This window comes from Balaenoptera borealis (genome assembly GCF_965194805.1).
Source record: "Balaenoptera borealis genome assembly, chromosome: 1".
Lineage (NCBI taxonomy): Eukaryota > Metazoa > Chordata > Mammalia > Artiodactyla > Balaenopteridae > Balaenoptera > Balaenoptera borealis.
The window spans coordinates 127,517,086-127,539,885 of NC_138860.1; the positions used below are offsets into that span (position 1 = coordinate 127,517,086).

At 40.7% G+C, this 22,800-nt stretch overlaps 1 long non-coding RNA gene across 1 annotated transcript in view; it reads left to right on the top strand.

The window, feature by feature from the left end:
- Nucleotides 1–243: 243 nt before the first annotated feature.
- The window catches only part of LOC309611475, a 64,863-nt gene continuing 42,306 nt past the window's right edge, over nucleotides 244–22,800 (top strand). The window contains exon 1 of the long non-coding RNA XR_014234545.1: nucleotides 244–21,182. This is a non-coding gene — a long non-coding RNA (uncharacterized lncRNA). The remainder of the gene's footprint in view (nucleotides 21,183–22,800) is intronic.

Sequence of the window (22,800 nt, forward strand, 5' to 3'; positions counted from 1 at the left end):
CTGGGTGAGAGTGTTTCAGATATGATTTCTGGCAAAAGAGAAACGTTCAGCTGGTTTTAAGGGATCGCTAGAAACAGGTCAGGAGAAGGCCAGTGTCCCTAGGCAGAAAGGACAGCGTAAACAAAGCAAAACCGTGGGAGCATGGAACCTCATGGTAGGTGCTGACAACAGAGAAGGAGTTTGTGGGTAAGGTAGAGAGTTATCAGAACCAGAGTGGTTCTGTACAGCTGTGCAGGTTGTGCAGTGTGCAAGGATGTGCATCTAACTGGGTATCACAGTCACAGATACTGCAGATTTGTATATTTATTTCATCAGTTTCCTTGAAAATGACCGTGACCATGTGTAGACTATGCTTTACACATATCAGAGTATTATAACAATTTTCCATTAGATAGAAGTAGAGTGTTGTAAGTACCAGAAGCCTTTAAAAATTTGCACAGTAGTGCCCTTTGGGCTGGGAGTAGTGTAGTCAGAATTACTTTCTAGGTGGATGTCTCTGGAGACAGTGAGAGGGATGGCTTTGTAGAGGGAAAGACTGGAGCCAGAGAGGACAGCTAGGACCCTGTTGTGGAAATCTGGGTGAGAGATAAAGGCTTCAGCCAGGGCAGTGGTGGTTGGGATGGACTGAAGAAATTCTTAGGCAGGTATTATGTTATAATGGGTAAATGGATCAAATCCTAACTATGCAGAAGAGGATTTATAAATAAGTACCTTTTTGGGAATTCCCTGGCGGTCCAGTGGTTAAGACTCGATGCTTTCACTGCCGTGGGCCCGGGGTTCGATCCCTGGTCGGGGAACTAAGATCTCACAAGCTGTGTGACGCGGCCCTCTCCCCCAGAAAAGTGCTTTTTTTCATGCAAAATGGAGTGTATAATTCTGGCCACATTTCAAAATGATACAGAATAATAATAAAAAATGGCTTATATGATGTCGTAGTTTGGGTTCTCTCGCAAGCATACCCTGCAATAAAGATCCATGTGCAAGCACCTCTTTGGCAGGTGGAGCGAACCCCTTTGGGGAGTGTAGGGAAGTGATATAGGGAGGGACGGCAGCCAGTAAATGGTGCATTATCCAGCAAGTTACAACTGTAGACAACTGGGGCTCAGTCCTGCTGGAGAAATTCTGGCAGCCAGTGTAGAAGTCAGGCCTTGGTGTTTCCACTGGGGGCTGGGGGAGCAGGGGCATTTGGTTGAGGGCTGCCCTGGGCTTGGAGCGATGGGCGCTGGTCCTTTGGCCCGTGCTGCCTGCCTCACACGCGGCAGTGCAGGCAGGCTCCGGAGGCTGGAAAAGTCCCTCAGGCAGGTACTGGCTGGTGCCGGAGGTTGAAGTCCCCATAGAGTTTCCAAAGGACTCTTGAGAGTTTCCAAAGGATTCAAATTCCTTAGGTTGTTTGAACCTCCGGAGAGTTTTGTGACGTAGGAAAATGTGTGGTTTCCAGCTAAGCCTGGGCAGCTCTTGCTCATGGTCAGTTCCACCGGCCTCCAGAGCTGCTGCTCCAAACAGAAACGCCTCTTGTCAAGGTCCCTCCCCTTTTCCTCACTACTGACTTGTTGGGATCTCCGTCTCCTGGTATAGATTGTGGGCCGTTGAATTTAGAAATTTTGTATAATTCACCTTCGTTTTCCCAGAGCCTGGTAAACAGTGGGTATTTAGTGTATGTGATTGAGTGGATGGATGAATGATTATTATCATCGCCATTTTAACTGTGTTAAAACTGGGACTGACAGAGCTAAAGCAACTTACCCAGAGTCACACAACCAGTTAGAAGAGACAGGACTTGAACTCAGCTCCTCCACATTCCTCTCGAGAAATCTTGCTGCTGCCACGCAGCTCTGTGACGGTGGGCATAGTGACTCTTTGTTGGGGATTCGTAAATCCCACAGGCCTATAAAATTTGGAGTATTTGAAGGTAGGCCAACAACTAGAAAGGAAGGCCAGGAAACTTCAGGGGAGGGAGTTTTTCACATTAGGAACGGACTTTTGTTTTATTATTTATGATATCTCAAAGTAGAATGGGGAAAGACAAATAGGGGCAAACACTGTGACCCTCATAAAATACAACAAATTTTTCCTCCAAATGTGAAAGACAAAGGACCATCCCTGTAGGACCCAGTGCAACGATCTGAAAGCTGAGTGAGCACGTGCTGTAAAGCTCGCTGTGCTCCTGGGTAACCCGGGAAGTCAGGGGTGATGCTGGGCCTACATCAAGGAAGGCCGGCCTTCTTATTCTTTTTGTGCAGCATGCAATGAAAGGGGTAGCAGCTGCGAGAGGGAAGCCAGCTAAAGAGTTTTCAAAGTGAATTTAAAAGTGCATTCTTGAGTGTCCTTGCAATATTTCTGCTAATGTAGAAAGCATGATTGATCGATCTATAAGCATCTTTCTGCTTCTCTTCCCATGCTAATTTATATCATTCTTGTGTCTTCTTCCTTTTGTTTCAAGATATTGCATATGCCATTTAAAACAGCTGATTTTATTTAAGTTGCATTGAAATGTGACACTTTTAAAGAGTCAACTTTTTAAAAAAGTTGACTAATTAAAAGACCTAAATTTGTGACTTTTGAATTTCTTTTTATCTGTGGAACCTATACTTCACTTCTGTATAAAGTTAAGGGTACAGGCTCCACTGTCAACTACATCCATGTTTGAATCTCAGCTCTACCATTTATAGGCTGTGACCTTGAGCAAGATACCAAGTCTCTCTAAGCTCCAGTTGTCCCATCCATGCAAGGGCAATGGTAATACTGCCCTTTTCAGCTGGGCCATTTTAAGGATTAAATGAGGTAATGATGAGGGTTTCCAATAGGTATATAGAATTTTTATGTATTTAATCCTCACAACAACCCTCTCAGTTAGCTACTGTTGTAGTGTCCTTTTACATATAAGGAAACTGAGGCACACATAGGCAAAATATCTTGCTCAAGATCACAGAGTTACTAAGTTGTAGTATCAATATTTGGACCCTCACACATAATGAACTTAAAAAAAAACCTGTCAATTATTAGTGTAGTTTAAATAAAATATTTCCTGTAGACTCATTGTGTGAGTTAAAATTAAAGCTGTCTGGTTGAGGTAGGAATGGGAAGCCCAGATCTCTTCCTCCTGCCTGAGGTGGCCGTAACTTGGAAGTTATGCTTGGAAACCACTGGCCTTCCTATTGCTGGTAGAGAAAAATAAACATGAATAAAAAATGAAAACAAACTGACGGATCCTTATAGGTGTTCTGTTTGTAATGCCTTCTATGTCCCACACCTGTCCTGTCGCTCCTCAGATAAACAGGTGCATCTCCTAAGATGACAGACAAGGCAAGAGCCACGATGAGAGCTTTTTTGGGGGCCTGTTTTTGTGAGATCCAAACGAGGGTAGGTCAGTGGCACAACCAGATAATTTCGCATTAAAATTTGTACTTAACAACTTAAATTGTTTGAAAAATATTCACTCATTCATTCATTAAGCAAACAGTCATAGAGTTCAAAGTATGTATCGGACATGGTTCCAGTATTTGAGGGTTGCTAGTTGGGCTCAAGATACTGAAGTAGAAACCCAGCTAAATATGCTCACACCTCCTCTCCCCGAGTCATCCCACTTGACACCTGCAGGTGCCCCTGCCTGCCCATTTCCCACTGTGTGTGGTCTGGATGACCACTTCTTTGTTGCACCATCTCAATCCAGACACTAACGTCTTTTCCCACGTGTTCTTATATATTCTGTAACGTTTTTATCGTCACTTCCCATAGAGGCATGCGTTGTTTCATTTTCTATTTTCAGAACCTCACTTCCATGCCCTTCCAACCAGGGTAAACTTCTCATGTGAATTTATTTCCCTTTTCAAGTCAGAAGGCAGGAATTTTCTTCAACATGATATCTCTGAAGGGACAGGGCTGTCACAGCACCTAACTTGCAAGATGATCATGAAGCTTGACCTCTATAACACAGGCTCTGGCACATAGTAGGCCCTCAGTTACATGTGATTTCCCCTCTTCTTTAAGAACACAGTAGCCTAAATTATATGCTGTGAGATCATTTACAATTTATGCATTGTTATACATCAAGGACTTAAAAATATGGAGGTCATTTCTTCCTTTTCTAAGTTATCATCAAATAGAATTTATGAACCCTCAGATTCATGGGCTTTCGATGAATGATATAAAATTGAGGCAATAAAACTCCATTCCATATTTTGGCTCAGAACTTCTTTCACATACATTTTTGGACCTAATAATAGTATTTTGCACTTGTAAAACTTCTTTTCAACTTGGACACTTGTACGATGGTTGACATTGTTTCATGCTTATGTCAACTAGTCATATGTACCAATGAGTTGAGTTTTAATTTTCCATGTGTAAATTTGGTGCCTGCATCTGTATGTGTCATAAATGGGAAGGCTAATTGAAAAGTGATGAGATTTGAATCTAAGTGATTTGACATGCAGGGGCTTCTAGGATAATTAAATAATTAATTGCTTCACCCATCTAGCATTTATTGAGAGCCTACACAGTTGACATGCAACATGCTATGTGCTAATAATACGAAGACGAAAGAGTTTCTCAGGAAGCTAACAGGCGGTCAGTAGAGACAGTTCCATAAAGGATTGCAGTGTGGTATGTGGAAAGTGCAGCAATAGCAGCACTGGTACAGTGGTAGCAAAAAAGCAGGAACAATCAATTCACTAAGTTTTTAAGTATGCTATGATGAGGCCAACAGATCACGAGATGATTGCCACTGAAGAATAATTTATGCTCTGTTATATTCAGAGATCCCAAGAGGAGGGGCATGCTATACCACAGGGGGCCACGTGAGAAGGCTCCAGTGTTGGTCAGGATGTAGGGGGAGGAAGGGATGTGGTCAGGGGCCTTTCTTGTGGTGGAGCAAGGCAGGATAAGCAAGTTTAGGAGTGGCTAGTTGAATGACTGCAGCAGGCTCTGGGGCTGAGGGGCTGGCCCTAGTTGTCTAGTGTCTGGTCCTGGGGTGATTAGGGAAAGTGGATGAGAGCTGGTAAAGGAGACTGTTGGGGGTATGGGCTCTGGATTACTTAGTGTGTATGTGAAAGGCGTGCTTCTGGGCTGGTTGTTTGCTGTCTTTCTCTAGGAATTAGCTAAGCCTTGGAGGAGCGGTCCCTCCAGAAACAGCAAGGCCCCAAATATCAAAGCATCAAAATATACAAAATGAAGAATATGGTTAATACAACCATGTCGGCCAGGGCAGCCAGGAGAACAGGACTAAACCAAGAGCAAAAGAGCTTTCTGGACAGAGGGTTCCATTTATGCAAATATCCAGGGACATGGAAGAACCTGTTTGTATTTTAATATGTTTGGAGTCTGGAGTCAGGACAAAACGTGAGCAGTAGGGCTGGTGGGGGGGTGGTGTGAGCAGCAGCCAGTGTGTGAGGTTTGCCTGGATAAGGAATTTGGACTTCCTGTGAAAGGTAGTAAGGTATAACTGAAGGGTTTTACAGAGGAGGGTGACGATGATTTCAGTTTCCTTCTGTTTGGTGAAAATCTATGCTATTATATCTATGCTACTTAAAAATTAAAGAGGTTTCACATTTCAGCTTTGTAAGATAAACAACATGATCTCTTTAGTACTTTCAATGGTTATGTAAAGAGTATTTACTCTTTGTCTCCTACAGATTGTAAATCCTTGGTGTTCTCTTTCCAGCACCCTCCAAGCAGGCAGGTAGTACAGCAGAGAGTACAGGGTGATAAGGCAGTCATTAAGAGGACCAAGGCCTGGTCATTCCATTGGATGAGTCACCTAACTTCTCCAAAGAGAAGATAAGGTCATCCACTGGAGCTGGTCAGTTGGCGTGGATCTTGTATCTGCCACTTACTGTGTGAGTGACCTCAGGCAAGTTATTTAACTATTGTCTCAGTTTCCTTATATGTAAAATGGAAATAAAAAGAATATGTTTGCTTTGGGTTTGGCATCCATCATGCCTCTGCCAGCACCGTCTCTGTGCAAACCAATGCCTTATAATACAGTATTATTATGATGGTCTAGGCAACGTTGGACCAAAGAATGTACATCATCGCAGAATACAGGGCAACGGGATGATGTTTATGGAAATCACTGGTACTATCATATTTCTCAACCCCCAGGAGCAGCTACTCTTCTAAAGTGGGAGAATAGAATATTGAAGACTGTTGTTCTTGGCTGAAGCTGGCATTCTGTAAAGTTAGTGTGCTGTCTTATAGGTTGCTATAAACCAGAGATCAGTATCTGGCCTGTTTTCCTCCTCCTGTTCTCTATGACCAAAATACAGACATTGGGGAACCAAAAGCTAAGGGGAGTGGTGCCTTGTAAAATTACATCTAATGCCTCCTAGCAACCTTTGTGCTTCCTGCCCTTATGACTCTGGGTTCTATTTCTACTAGGAGATACAATAATTGTTCCCATGAATTGGAAGCTACCAATGCTGCCTTGTCCTTTCAGACTCTTCATGCCACTAGGAAACTGCCCCCAAAAGGGACTGTATTTCGTCTGGGCTTGTTGATCATTAGGAGCAAAATAGGGTTACAGCTACGTACACAGTGAGACTAGGGAGACGTAAGGGCGGAAACAGTAGATGCTTCATGGAATCTTAATGGAAGACTGTCACAACCCCACGTAGGCAGGTCCACCAAGGACTCATATCCCTCAAGAATGAAAGTCTGTGTCAGTGAACTGAGCAAAGAACCCCAACAAATGAGTTGATGGTTCAAAGCAAAGAGACACAGAATGTGTAGCCTTGAGCTGTATTTCCTTCCTTGCTATTCTATAGAGATGATACATAGATAGATAGATAGATAGATACATAGATAGATAGATAGTTAGGAGGTCGGCTGGTTGACTGGCTGGCTGGCTGAATGGGCACATACACACATACATATTGATACATACATAGCTGTTTCCATAGTGTAGTGTTTATTACGTTCGCCTCACACACATACATACATGCATAATAAAACCTCTCACAGTAATATGGAAATTGGAGCCCAAACTTTTAAGAAGTTTGTGATTTTATAAGGCTCCTGAAAAACAATATTTGCGGTTGGTCTTTCAGTCACCGTGTAAAAGAAAAGGAAATGTTTTCAATTATTAGTTATGCAGAAAATAGACCAACTCACAAACAAAATATATCCTACAAACAAAACTGGGAAAGTCCCAAATGATTATAAGGCAGTCACTCTCTAACTTACCCTTTCTCCTAACCCCTTTCGAGAAGATAAGAACTTTAGCTCAGCTCAATTTTGGAATAGGAGCTGGGTGGAGGACAGGAGTCAATCTAATCACATTGCATTGCACTGGCACAGTCTTCCTTTTGTGGGAGAGAGTGTAAGTACATTTTTATTTTGGTATGGTTTCCTTCTTTTACCTGATAAATGTGTTGCTTGAACTAAGTTTTAAAGATTATAGGGGTAAGTTTTGTTAATTTTCCTGCCTCCCAGAATCCATTCTCTTCTGTTTTCTTTTGAGAAAGATTTTCTTGTGAGAAATCACCTCTCCCCCACAAATCACCTCTCATTTGTGTCATTTAGATGGAATTCTCAGTCAAGGGGCCCTGCCCTTCTCTAACCAATGAGTGGGTTCATGACCCCACACACATGTCCTAGGCTAATTGGACTTCATCTTCCAGTAGGTGAGAGCTTGAGCAGAGTGCTGCAAAGAAGGAAACGAAATCAGGTTGAAGTGGCCTCATCCCCATGGTGGCAGCACCATGTCTGGCTCCTCCCACCAGAATCTCTGGGGCTGTCCTGATTCTTGCCCCTTCTGAGCCCAGTTCTTCTAATATTCCTGCCATCTTGTGAACCATCCTATATCCGTCCAACAAATTCATTTTGTTTCGTGTTAATTAGAGATTAGATTGGATTCCAAGACTAGATTGGAATCTAATAACCCTAACTAAGTCAGAGTAGAAAAGCTCTTAAAGCAGGCAGGAAGGGGAAAGATAGATACTCTTGACAAAATGAAGTCATGAGCAAAGTGATGATGGTCTTAAACAACATGATGAGTCTGGATAACCTCAAGTAGCTCAGAACAAAAAGTCAGTACAAAATTAATCCTGAAGTGGTTTTTATCCTTGCCTGGTGATTCCCAATATGTGGGCTATGGATCTCTAGGTTACTGCACAGTCTAAAAAGACAAATTCTTTAAGAACCTCATCTGTAGATTGAATGAAAATCCATGGAATTACTGTCACGTGATATTCTGTGAAAAAATTTTAAATACAAGACGTCTTACCATTGAAACGGTAGGGGACAACTGGTCTAAGTCAGCAGTTCTCGACTGTAGAGTGGTTCACACATTTCCCTCTCATGGTGCAATCCGATATTAGTTGAAATGTCAAGGGTTACAGGTACATTACTTCTTTTATAAATTAGAGCAGATTCAAGGCTGTCCTTTCTATAAATTCATCTTGTCTACTTGTATTCTGATTTGTTTTCTTGAGTGGGAGAGAACTGAGTGGAATTTTAACTGCAGCTCCAAGAGTTGTACACAAATCATTTGTCTATTCTGTCTCCGTCACAGAGCATGGTGAGCCTCTGGTACTGGGGTGACACTGATGATTATAGAGCTAATGCATTGTCGAGGTGTTTGTGAGTTGTAATTCCATCATTACTTTCTTTTACCTTTCATTTTACCCTCAGGTACATTTATTATTTATTTTGAAAAAATCCAAACGTATGCAAAAGTTAATAGAATAGTATAAAAAAATTCTTACATTCCCTTCATTCAGATTTCCTAATTGTTAACATATTACTGCATCCCCTCTATGTCTTCTAATCTCTCATATGTATATATCAGAAAGATGAGAGAAGATGGCATATCTATCTATCTATCTATCTATCTATCTATCTATCTATCTATCTATATCAAGCAATCATTCATTGCTGCGGTATTCTTACAAAGAATGCATGCCTGAGTCTAGTCATGAGGAAACAGGGTGGACCTCAACTGTGCATTTAACTGTCCTGTCTCCTTAGTCTCCTTCAGTCTGGAATAGTTCTTCAATCTTTCCATCTTTCGCATCCATAGTAATTTCAAATAGCGTGGGCCTTTCAACATTGCTCAAAACATGCACTAAGTATATATTTTTAAATTTTCTAGTGGAAAAGCAAAATGGAATTTTTTTCTAGCATTAGGAAAAGGAAAAAGAATCAGGTGAAATTAATAGTGATAATATACTTATTTAACTCATTTCTTTCAAAATGTTATTTAAAAATGTAATCAGTACAAAAATTATCTATTTATGCTATTTTTTACGTATAAAATTTTTGAAATCCAATGTAAATATAGCACATCTCAATTAAGACTGGTCACATTCCAAGTGCTCAGTAGACACATGCAGCCAGCGCTAGCATACTGGACAGTGCACTGTCACATTGTCTCATAGTCTGGGTCCCCCAATAGTTTCCTCATGACCAGACTCAGGCATGCATTCTTTGTAGAAATGAAGCTGTGCTCTTTGTGGTTTGTCACATCAGGAAGTACATGGTGTTGACCTGACTCATCACTGCTGAGGTTAACCTCGGTCACTGGGTCATGAGATGAGGGTGTCGTCCAGGTTTCTACGCTGCAAAGTCACCATTTTTTCTTTTGTAATTGATAAGTATTTATCCTTTTCCTCTTCAAACCATCAGCCACCAGCCTTTACTTCCAAGGCAACTTCTGCCTAAATCAACTACCAGTATATTGATTGCCAGATGGTGTTTTCTATTTCCATCATTCCTTCTATATTTATTAGTTGGCTTTCTATTGTAAGGAAAAACTTTTCCTTCTTTCCCCTTCATTCACTCATATCAGCGTGGACTCATGGATATTTATTTTACTCAATAATAGATTTTAATCTGTTACTATCAGTATTTATTTTGATGCTTATAATGTCCATATTTGACCAGTGGGAGCCCCTTCAAGCTGACTCCTCTGTCCCTTTGATGTATCTTTGTCATTCTTTGAGCATTCCTTCAATTCTGGCCCAATAAGATATTCTAGGTTTGTCTTGTATTTTCCCTGTCTCACCCTTGGGATTAGTTATTTCCCCAAGGAGTCCTGTTTCCTTCTAATGTTAGACAGAATTTAGAAACCAAGATTTTGGTATGATGTGCTTATTTATACTGGGTCAGCAGACAGAGCTAAGATGCATACATATACATATATTTATATATACATACATTAATATTTATTTATATAGCTATTAAAAAACCATGAGTTCCCACTGATGCCCCCCAATTCCAACTGAACACTTTAGAGTTCTTTTTCAGTCTTCCCCTTTTCTATACTTGTAATCCTTCTTCTTACAGTGAGAAACATGGTTCCCATGATTTTGAATATGTTTATTTATTTGTTCAGTCCCACTGCATGTCACCAATGGCTAGATCATGCCAGCTGTCGTTTTGATCCTCAGCCTCATGGCTGTCTCCTTGTCCTTGTTGCTGCCTTCTTGGACTCACAAATACCTCCTTCGCACCACTGCCTCCTTGGCCCCCCGACCTTGCAGGTACCTCCTTGGCCCTACTGCCTATCAGCCCCTCCCTTGCTTAGCCCCATGCATGCTACTTCTCCAAGAGAAAGGGAAGGGAAGGGGAGGGAAGTGAAAAGGAAGAGGAAATGCTTCTTGTTTTTAAATTAAGAAGTCAAGCATAGACTTAGGCTTTTGGGAACACGGCAGATTAGATATTTTGAAAAGCTCTCTCACTGACAAACACCTAAGTGATGGATAAATTAAAAATCAAACAAACAAACAAAAGTTTTAAGTATTGATGCATTACTAAATGTTCAAGAAAGTAAGAGAAATTTTTAAAGGGCAGTAACCCCTAAAATGCAGTAAACAGAACAAAATTTAAAATTATAATGATTAAGAGCTGAAACCAGAGTGGTAAGTGGGCACAGGTAACTGGGCTGTCCTGAGTGGGAAGGGGGAGGGACTGTAGTTCCCAGTATAATAGAACTGTGAGGATTGATGCCTCATAGAGGGATAAGAAATGCTAGGCCTGAGGCCTGTGCAATGTGGGCAGATGAGCAGACCAGTCCCACATACATTTGGGCACTAAAAGGAGCCACACGTTCATCAAAATGTGGGTTAGACATTGACAGTGAAACCGGCCTACTTCTTCCAAGGGGAAAAACAAAAGTATCTCCTGAAAATTTGCTACCATAGACCTACTCCCGTGTGGTGTCTGGGGTTTAAGTTTAGACTACTTCTGTGGCTAGGCAAATATCAAGCTGAGATTAAATTAAACTGGTTCTGGAGTCTGAAGCTCTTGCAAGTCTTCTCTGGAGAAGGCCATTTTAAACCTAGGCTACTTAAATTTCCCAAGATTAAGTTCAGGCAAATATGAGCTCATGATTAAGGAAAAAAAAAAAAAAACCTAAACATCAAACACATGAGAAAACAAGCCTCCATGTTTGAAAAGCAACAGAAACAACCAATCAACGATTTGGGCTCAATAAACTTCAGCTGTTTGGATTATCCCATATAGAATATAACATACCCATGCGTGAAATAGAAATGAAACTTAAAAATCAAAGAACAGGAGACTATCAAAACCAATCAGAAATGTTTAGGAAAAAATATATAATCACTGAAACTATGAAGAGCTCAAAAGCATCCAGAACTCTCACACACCATTAGTAGGAATGTAATTGGTACAGATACTAGGTGAAAAAATTGTGTCTATTAAAAGTGAACCTATAGCAAATCCTATGACCTGGCAATTTCACTTCTAAGTACACATCCAGCAGGAGTGCATGCATATGTGAACCAAAAACATGTCCTGGAATGTTCATAGCAGCACTATTGGTAACAGCCCTTAGCTAGCAACTTCCCACATGGCCACCAATACATTGTATTGAAAAATTAATTATAGTGTATTCCTACAGTGGAAAGCTATACAGTAATGAGAGTGAACAAACTACAACTACACTTCTGTGTATACATCCAAAGAAAACTAAAATTCAAAAAGATATATGCACCCCAATGGCCATAGCAGCATTATTTACAATAGCCAAGAATGGAAGCAACCTAAATGTCCATCAACAGAGGAATGGATAAAGACGATGTGGTATATATACATGATGGAATATTACTCAGCCATAAAAAAGAATGAACTAATGCCATTTGCAGCAACATGGATGGACCTAGAGATTACCATGCTAAGTGAAGTAAGTCAGACAGAGAAAGACAAATATCATATGATATTGCTTATATGTGGAATCTAAAGAAAATGATACAAATGAACTTATTTACAATCAGAAATCGATTCACAGGCATAGAAAACAACTTATGGTTACCAAAGGGGAAAGGGGGAGGAGCAATAAATTAGGAGTTTGGGATTAAAATATACACATCACTATATATAAAATAGATAACCATCAAGGACCTACTGTATAGCACAGGGAACTATACTCAGTATCTTGTAATAACTTACAATGGAAAAAAAAATCTAAAAAAGAATATATAAATTATCTATCTATCTGAATCTTTGCTGTACCCCTGAAACTAACACAACATTGTAAATCAGCTATATTTCAATAAAAATTTTAAAAAACAACAAAAACCAAACTACAACTACATAAAACAATATATATGAATCTCACAAGCATCATGTGTAAAAGAAGTCGGACACAAAAGATAATATACTCATTATTCCATTTAGATGAAGTTCAAAAATAGATAAAACTAATTTATGCTGTAAAAGTCAACATAATAATTATCTGTGGTGGGAGGGAATGACTGAGAAGGAGGATGAGGGGATTTTGGAGTAGTTGGTCATATTATGTTATTTGATCTGGGTGCTGGTTACACAAATGTGTCTCGTCAGTGAAACTTAACATGTTGTACATTTAGGATATGTAAGTATACTCTTCTGAATGTATATTATACTTTAATAACAAGTTTGAATATAAAAATAATTCTAGCTTAAGAAATAGCAGTGCCTCAACGTTTATTCATTCATTCAACAAATATATTTATGCACTGTTCTTGTAGTTACTGGAAATATAGCAGTAAACAAGAAGAAAGATCTTGCCCTTAGAGAGCTTATAGTCTCCTAGTGGAGAGAGAAAATAAATTCAAAAATGAATAAAATTATAAAATCTCAGGGAGTGATAAATGCAGTGAAGAAGAAATTAAGAAAATGCAATGCAGAGCATAAGGAAATAGGTAACATTGACTGGGATCCATCAGAGAAGACCTCCCTAAGGAGGTGGCAATAGAGCAGAAGCTGGAAGAAGTGAGTGCAAACCATGTGAAAAGTTCAGAGGATGTAAGCCCTGAAGTAGGAAGGACCTTAGGGTTCTGTTGGAAAAAGTCGAAACTTGCCTTAGAATAAAGATTGTCAGTATTTGGCTATTTTTTTTTCTCATGAAATGAGATGTTTTGTTGGCTACATGTACATAAGGTTCTGTTAACAAATATTTGTGACAGTATCTGCTTTGCTTCTCTACGAAATGTGGGGAGTTGGGGTTTGGTCAGCAAGGGGTGGGTTCTTGCATCTAAATGACATTTGTCCCGTGTGTTGCAGTGGGGGAGACATTGAGAGCCACTAATCTTGGCCATGAGAAGCCATTGAAGGGAATAAAGTAGTGGAGTGACATGATGAGATTTGTGTTTTAGAAGGATTATTCCAGCCACAAGATGGAGGATCCAGAGGAAAGAGAAACAGGCAGAGAACATGTGACAGAGAGAGCGCAGGGTGGAGAACCATTTTAGAATTGCCAGCACAGAGCAAAACCAGTCAACAAACTAAAATAATAAAAATACACTGCGAACGTGGCTTATTTCAGATTCTAATGGCAGGCGTGACAGCTGTGGAAGGGTTAAGCTGTTAGAGGTGTCTCCCTCAGGCCGTGACCTGCTAAAGAGAGATTGTGCTGATCACACTAGGCTCCCAACTTAGTTTTCATTTAGTTGAGTGTGTTTTCACTTAACTCGAATAAATACTGATGGAAGGCTTATTGAGGTTATTTTGTTTTTTTTTTAAACTTGTATTTGAATCACTCTTGGGACCCAAACCAATTTAGTCCACATTCTTACAAATATCAAATAAAATGCTGTTGGCACCTTTTTAACTGCATCCTCTACATCAAGCAAGAAAATATGTTGCTGAATTATTTAGATAATCCACTAAGAAAACAGACCAGTCCTAACTGGACATTGCTTCTCTTCTTCATTCTAGAACAACCTGTGTCCAGGCAAGAAAGATTTCCCCTCTCTTTCCTGTTTTCATAGTGTCTTCCCGCAGTAGGCCCACACAGAGGGAAAGGGAGGATTAACCCTATCTCTCCATCACCTCCACCTCCAGGGGCTTTTTTTTTTCATTTTACTGGAGTATAATTGATTTACAATGTTGTGTTAGTTTCAGGTGTACAGCAAAGTGATTCAGTTATACATATACATATATTCATTCTTTTTTTAGATTCTTTTCTCATAGAGGTTATCACAGAATACTGAGTAGAGTTCCCTGTGCTATACAGTAGGTCCTTCTTGGTTATCTATCATATATATAGTAGTGTGTGTATGTTCATCCCAAGCTCCTGATTTATCCCTTCCCTCTCCATGTTTCCCCTTTGGTAACCATAAGTTTGTTTTTGATATCTGTAAATCTGTTTCTATTTTGTAAATAAATTCATTTGTATCATTTTTTAAAAATTAGATTCCACGTATGAGTGATATCGTATGACATTTGTCTTTCTCTGACTTACTTCACTTAGTATGATAATCTCTAGGTGCATCCCTGTTGCTGCAAATGGCATTATTTCATTCTTTTTTATGGCTGAGTAATATTCCATTGTATATATGTACCACAACTTCTTTATCCATTCCTCTGTCAATGGACATTTAGGCTGCTTCCATGCCCTGGCTGTTGTAAATAGTGCTGCAATGAACATCAGGGTGCATGTATCCTTTTGGATTATGGTTTTCTCTGGATATATGCCCAGGAGTGGGATTGCAGGGACTTTTAATCTACAGTAATGTGGTGACAGAGAATTGTCTACTACTCTTCAATATGAGTGATGCTGATTTCTCTCCACTGAGTAACTGCAGTTGGCCCGGGACACAAGAGATTTTCATTTTTATGGGGACTTCAGCTCTGGACCTCACAATGGACCTACCAGGGATGCTCACAGGTGCTGTTGTAGTCACTCTGCATAAATAAAGAGAAAGTACTCCTTTACCTCACCAGGTTAAATAAGAAATATTGTTGAGGACCTACACATATATTGGTTTGGCTTTTTAAGGAACTGACTCATCCAGATTACCTTTGGTAAATGGATTTATTGCAAGGATGCACAGGACAGTGGATTATCGTATTCTGAGTCTGTGAAGAAGACAGCTATCTGCCTCCCAGTGTTCTTTCTCTCCTTTCTGTAGTCATAGAGCCCCTACTCAACCACATCAGATTTTATCAGGGCACACAGCTAGAGGCAGTGCAGCCAAAGGCAACATCTCCCAGCTCCCCTTGCACCTGGGTATGCCATATGAACCAGTTCTCCCAAAAGAGGATGAGTAGAAGGGAAATATGCAACTTCCATGCCACTTAAAAAAATGTTCTTCCCCTGACTTCAAACTATACTACCAAGCTACAGTAATCAAGACAGTATGGTGCTGACACAAAAACAGAAATATAGATCAATGGAACAGGATAGAAAGCCCAGATATAAAGCCACACACATATGGCCACCTTATTTTGATAAAGGAGTCAAGAATATACAATGGAGAAAAGACAGCTTCTTCAATAAATGGTGCTGGGAAAACTGGACCGCTACGTGTAAAAGAATGAAATTAGAACACTTCCTAACACCATACACAAAAGTAAGCTCAAAATGGATTAAAGACCTAAATGTAAGGCCAAACACTATCAAACTCTTAGAGGAAAACATAGGCAGGACACTCTATGACATAAATCACAGCAAGATCCTTTTTGACCCACCTCCTAGAGAAATGGAAATAAAAACAAAAATAAGCAAATGGGACCTAATGAAACTTAAAAGCTTTTGCACAACAAAGGAAACCATAAACAAGATGAAAAGACAACCCTCAGAATGGGAGAAAATATTTGCAAATGAAGCAACTGACAAAGGATTAATCTCCAAAATATACAAGCAGCTCATGCAGCTCAATACCAAGAAAACAAACAACCCAATCCAAAAATCAGCGGAAGACCTAAACAGACATTTCTCCAAAGAAGATATACAGATTGCCAACAAACACATGAAAGGATGCTCAACACCACTAATCATTAGAGAAGTGCAAATCAAAACTACAATGAGGTATCACCTCACACCAGTCAGAATGACCATCATCAAAAAATCTACAAACAATAAATGCTGGAGAGGGTGTGGAGAAAAGGGAACCCTCTTGCACTGTTGGTGGGAATGTAAATTGATACAGCCACTATGGAGAACAGTATGCAGGTTCCTTAAAAAACTAGAAATAGAACTACCATATGACCCAGCAATCCTACTACTGGGCATATACCCTGAGAAAACCATAATTCCAAAAGAGACATGTACCACAATGTTCATTGCAGCACTATTTACAATAGCCAGGACATGGAAGCAACCTAACTGTCCATCAACAGATGAATGGATAAAGAAGATGTAGCACATATACACAATGGAATATTACTCAGCCATAAAAAGAAATGAAATTGAGTTATTTGTAGTGAGGTGGATGGACCTAGAGTCTGTCATACAGAATGAAGTAAGTCAGAAAGAGAAAAACAAATACCGTATGCTAACACATATATATGGAATCTTAAAAAAAAAAAAAAAGTTCTGAAGAACCTAGGGGCAGGACAGGAATAAAGATGCAGATGTAGAGGATGGACTTGAGGTCACGGGGAGGGGAAAGGGGAAGCTGGGATGAAGTGAGAGAGTAGCATTGACATTACTAGCTACTAGTAAAATAGTAGCTATCTATTTTACTACCAAATGTTAAATAGATAGCTAGTGGGAAGCAACTGCATAGCACAGGGAGATCAGCTAGGTGCTTTGTATCCACCTAGAGGGCTGGGATAGGGAGGGTGGGAGGGAGACGCAAGAGGGAGGGGATATGGGGATATATGTATACATATAGCTGATTCACTTTGTTATACAGCAGAAACTAACACAACATTGTAAAGCAATTATACTCCAATAAAGATGTTAAAAAAAAAATTTGCTTGTGTTCCATATGCTCTCTTTCTGCTTCTCCAGAGGCTGAAAATGGATATTGTGCTGCTGAGATAGCTTTGATTATGTAACAAGGACCACTTCCCAGGCGATGGCAAAACCCCTATAGTTCAGAAGAGAGGGAGTTTGACATGTATGGTTTCCCACAAAGTTGATTTAACCACAGTTCCACAGTCTAGAACATGACACAATATACTTAACAATACAAAAGTTATTAGCATACACATGAATCATTGCCAGGCTTCCAAAGATTTTTTTTTTTTTTTTTTTGCAGTACATTGAAAAGCATTAGTAATCTCCTTCTGAAGGCTCCACTCACCTTGACTTTCCCACTTCTTCATTTCAGAGGGTGAGCCAGTTCCAAAGCACTCACATAGGGCTCTCCTAACACACAGCTGGGTAAGGTGGTGACAATGGGAGAGTTCTTTGCTTAAAAAATATTTCTTTATCTGTTGTTAATGCTTGAAATTCTTCATTAGAAATTCACCCCCTTGGTTTAAGGGAATGTTTTCTGATCCAAAATGAAAATATCCCTGGAATGTCAAGAACTGTGAGGAGTCTGAGATTTTATTTACTCACAAGCTAACAAGTTATCCTGCCGCAATTTCATATATACTGGTAGGGGACCTGCATCTCCTGGGTCAGGGACAAAGGACTCTATTACTGATGACTTCACAGGCTGCATGAGCTTTACGTTCACATTGGTTCCCCTTGCCCCCAAGTCTCACAGGACACGTAGGTGAAGTTGTGCATCACAGTTGAGGAAATCCCTATTTTTGAAAGAGTGATGCTGGTAAACTTGCCCAACCTTGAGATAATGTCTGGAGGGAGACATTATCTTAATTATCCTGAGTCATGAAACTAATGTGCTTTCTGTCCTGGAGGGTGATACTATCTCTATCTTCCAAGGCTGTCTGTTACACAAACAACCTTGAAAAGGCGGTGTGGAAAAAAAGCTGATATAAGACATGCAGAAACACTATGGAGAATTGTCAACCAACATGTGAGAAGAAAGACTCTTAAGCCCTTAGCAACTTTACACACATGACCAAGTGTATCTAAGGACACTCTCTAAGGCCGGCCATCTGAAATGGTTCCCCAACAAAAGAAAGGCAAGCACAAGAGGTAGCTTCCAGAGTCCCCTTGGCCAGGTAGTCAATAAAGAGTGACAGATCTGGATAAAATACTCAACTGGGGATCCCGGAATAGGAATAAAGATGTCACCTTCACATACTTAACTTAGTTCCTGTGGCTCTTTCTGCCTGAAGTACTGTTCCCTTCCCCTTTTCAAAGATATTTTTTTCACTTTTTCCTTTAAGACTCTGCTAAGGCATCTTCTCTTCTGCAAAACCTGCCTTAAGCCCTTGCCTCCAGCTGAGATAGGTGTTGTGCATCTGTGTTCCTATAGCACTCCATGCCTGTTTTCCTCTGCAATAGCATCTACTGCACTATATCACAACTTTATGCATATTGATAAGTTTCCCTTAATCAGTGGAAACCTTCTTGAGGGCAAAGTCTGCCTATCTCTCAATCTGCGTGGTTTGCAATAAATGTTTGAGCAACTGAACTGAACTGGGGAGAATGTCACTGCCTAGATTTGACCTTGCATCTTCACTGGTCTTTAAATTCAATGTAAATCTATACCAGATTATAATTTCCTGCAGTGCTATGAATTCTTTGATATTCCCCTAAGAGGGACACTTCATAGCAGGTGGAAAATGAATTAGATGAGAGTCTTTCTTTTGGTAATTATAAAAGCTAAATGAACAAGAAGTTATTCAAGGTTAGGTTAGATGTCAAACAAGGCTGGACAATTGTTCTGATCTCTAAGACATTAACTGTAAAGCTGAATCTTGGAAGCAGTGATACTCAAAGAGACTTTATGGTTGTGTGTTAGGGTACAAGCTAAGCTGCTGTAACAAAGAGACCCCCAAGCATACTAGCTCAAATATAGAAATTTATCTTTTGTGTATCAGCCCAGAGTCGATGGATAGATGGACCAGGGTGAGTTCTGCTGCAAAATCCAAAGTTCCTGTTTAGTTTGTTCATCACTTAAGGTTGTTTTTACATTTCATATCTTACTGTTTGGGGGCTGGAGGCAGTCAGTTTTTTTGGTCTTGCAAGACGCCCACATTTCTAGACTCTCTATTCACTTCATTTCTGCTTGAAATTGCCTATTTTCCCCCCGAGGTACTATTTGTCTCGTAGCATTGCCAAGCACACTTGGCAATGTGTGCCAAAATGTGCCAAGCATATTTTATGTGTGTTGTTATTGTCAATAACAACACACATAAAATGAAATTTCAGTTTTCCTACCTCTCCCTCTAAAGATGCCTGCTCAGGCATCACACGATCTGCCTCCCATATTACCTCAGGAGATGGTTTTACCAAATAAGATACAGGGATCTCCATCTCTCCAACTTCAGAGAGCAGTCTTCTCAACACCTCACTGCTGGGCTAATACCACATATTATAGTTTTGGGGGTTTACTTTTGCTTTGTTATTTGGTGACAGCTCGCTTCTGTTTTAAATATGTGTATTAGCCAGGCTCAGGCATTATGGTAGGTTGTATTATTGTTCTCAGTTATTTGCTGCTCCTGCCTGTGGAGGGGGTATAGTTCTCTGCTCCGTTGTAGTAAGGCTTGGCCATGTGACTTGGTCTGAGCAATGAAATGGTGACAGAAGTGTTGTGTGCCACTTCTGAGCAGGAGCTTTAAAAGCCATCACGTGGTTCCTCCCACTTTCTTGCCGCTGCTGTGAGAACAGCCGCACCCCCAGATAGGGGCTGCTTCTTCACCTTGAATGCAGGATGAAGACGCATAAAACAGAGACAGAGCCAATCCACAACCACATCTAATGTGAGAACATCTAGTAGTGTTCTAAGCTACTGATATTTCGTGGTTGTTTCCACAGCATACCTTAGTGACAGCTAATGTTACAGCTAGACTGTACTGCAGCAGTAAATAAATCCCCTTTTCTTAGTGGCTTAACATAAGAGTTTAATGCTCTCCTTTAGGGTGGGGTGAGGGGAGCTCCATTTTCTTTAGTGTGCAGCCTGCTTTTAGGCAAATTTTCATGAACAATCATTGCTTTGAACTTATCTGACCAATGTCTCTTTGTACCATGTACAACCAAATCCACTGGGAGGGAGCCTCATGAAGGTCTGAATTTTTATTTTTATTTTCTTGTACTGCAAATCCTCTTAGCCTGTTTATATAGTTTGACTCTTGCCATTCTGAGGTTCGTTTTGATCTTGGATGTACCATGTTTTTCATCATTAAGGAAGGATTAATTTGGTGGCTCCAAAATGAATTCCATTCTATTTTCCAAATCCAAGATCCTTTTGAACTTATTCCAGAAACTGTGAAGGAGTGTTGGCCTTATGATGTAGAGAGCTGTTTGGGCCTCTGTAGTATTGGTGTGGGGAGAAGCTGTAGACTCTGTCTTCTTCCTCCTCACTCTCAGTCTTAAACCTCACATAGAATTTCTAAATGTACCAAAGTGACCAGCTTACTTCTCTCTTATCTAAGGATGGTGATTAAAATTAGCTCAGTGCTGAAGCTCTCAAAGCCTTTGAACAGATTTCAGCTGCTCGGTCTATCTTTGATTAGGATATGTTCATTTAGGTGTTCCAACTCCTTTAAAAACTCTTCAGTAAATTTCCAAGCCTCTTGTCAAACACCACTGACCGATTGCCTTTCTAGCTCCCAGCCTAAAGGACTCTGAAATCATTTCTCTGACCTTCTCATTGACTAATTGGGCTTTGATTGGTGTCAGCTGCTGCCAACTGTGATAAAACTGTTTTCAGTAAGCCTTGACATTCTGGAGGTGACATTAGGTCACTTTCTCATACTTATAAACAGGACAGTTTTAGAATTGAGAGGGGAGTTGGTGCTATGGATCGTCTTTCATTCAACAGATCTAAATTAAGAACTGACTTCGTGCCGGATATTGCTGGAATGGGGTAAGAACTTACTCCCTTCTTCAAATTCCCATTGAAAACAACAAATTATTGCAGTTGCAGAAGATGGTGAGTCCGGACTGAGGGAAGTACTTTCCAGCTTTGAAATCGCAGGGTGGGGAGGAAGAGGCCGGGGCAGGAGATGTGGCAGAGGGACGTGTGTGTGTGTGTGTGTGTGTGTGTGTGTGTGTGTGTGTGTGTGAGACGTCTCCATCCAATCCTCAAACACCACCACGAGGTAAGTACTTGCAGTGCCTCTCATATGGGAGGAAACGGGCGCCCTCAGAGCACTCACTGACAGTTTGTAATTGGCTCAGATGATGAGTTACGTTGTGCAGGCTCCTAATGAAGGTGGTCGTGTCAGGTTGAGAAGGGAAGCAAGAGCCCCAGATAACTTTCTGGCTGCCAGGACAGCTGTGGAAAAGAACCACTGCACAGAGATGAGGGTCCCTGAAGTGACTGACCTGGGGCTGCAGCTTCCTCCCGATTTCCCAGGGGGCAGCCATACCTCTAATCTCACAGAGTAAAACTACAGCAAATCTAAATCCTCTTTTTCTCTATGTGTCTTGAGCCTGAAATATTTGCTCAGGGACCCGTATTCCCTGAGGCAGAATCTGCCTGAACTATGCTGGGCAAACATAGCTGTCCCTCTGCAGAGTGGGCAAACAGGGGACACTCACCGGGCATGTGATGTCAAGCAACAGCAGCTCAAAAGACAGCAGGCATGCTAATGCCACAGGGCAGATGTCACCCTCTGAGTCACGGGAAGATGAAGGAAAACTCTCAGATAACCTCTTATTTGCATTTTCAATAAGAGTAAATTGTATTTATGATGCAAAAGCAGGCAATCCGGAAAAGGGAGGAGTCTGAAAGTCGTCATCTTGGCGATGAACATCAACTCTGAATTCATGCAGTGGAGTAAGCAGACAGTGAATTGAACCCAGGAGAAAATGGAATTAATGAATGAGAAGTAAGCTTGATAAATTGTCCCAAGACACTAAGGGAAAGGATAAAGGAATGGAAACAGTAAGAGAAAAGAGACACGGGACATGATCGAAGTGAGCTGATACCCTATAATTGAAATACCTTCAGGAGAGGACATCACAGGTGGAGGGAAGTAAAAAAGAAACAGTAGAAGAAAAATATTTTTATTTATTTATTTATTTGGCTGTGTTGGGTCTTTGTTGCTGCACGCGGGCTTTCTCTAGTTGCGGCGAGCGGGGGCTACTCCTCATTGCGGTGCGCAGGCTTCTCTTGTTGCGGAGCACGGGCTCTAGGTGTGCAGCTTCAGTAGTTGTGGCACGCGGGCTCAGTAGTTGTGGCTCACAGGCTCTAGAGCACAGGCTCAGTTGTTGTGCGCACGGGCTTAGTTGCTCCACGGCACGTGGGATCTCCCTGGACCAGGGATCGAACTGGTGTCCCCTGCATTGGCAGGCGGATTCTTAACCACTGCGCCAACAGGGAAGTCCCGAAAAATATTTTTAAGTGGAAGAAAAATTTGAATCTTAGAATTGAATTAATTAAAATGACTAGGTACATCAGGGCAAACTTTCTTAATTCAATGATTTCTCAATGCTTTAAAGCATGCAGATTCAAGGGAAGCATTCGTTATAATGGAAAATAATCCAGCTGAGATCAAAACTCTTCCTTTTACAGTTTTATTGGAACCGAAATGATTTTATGTAAA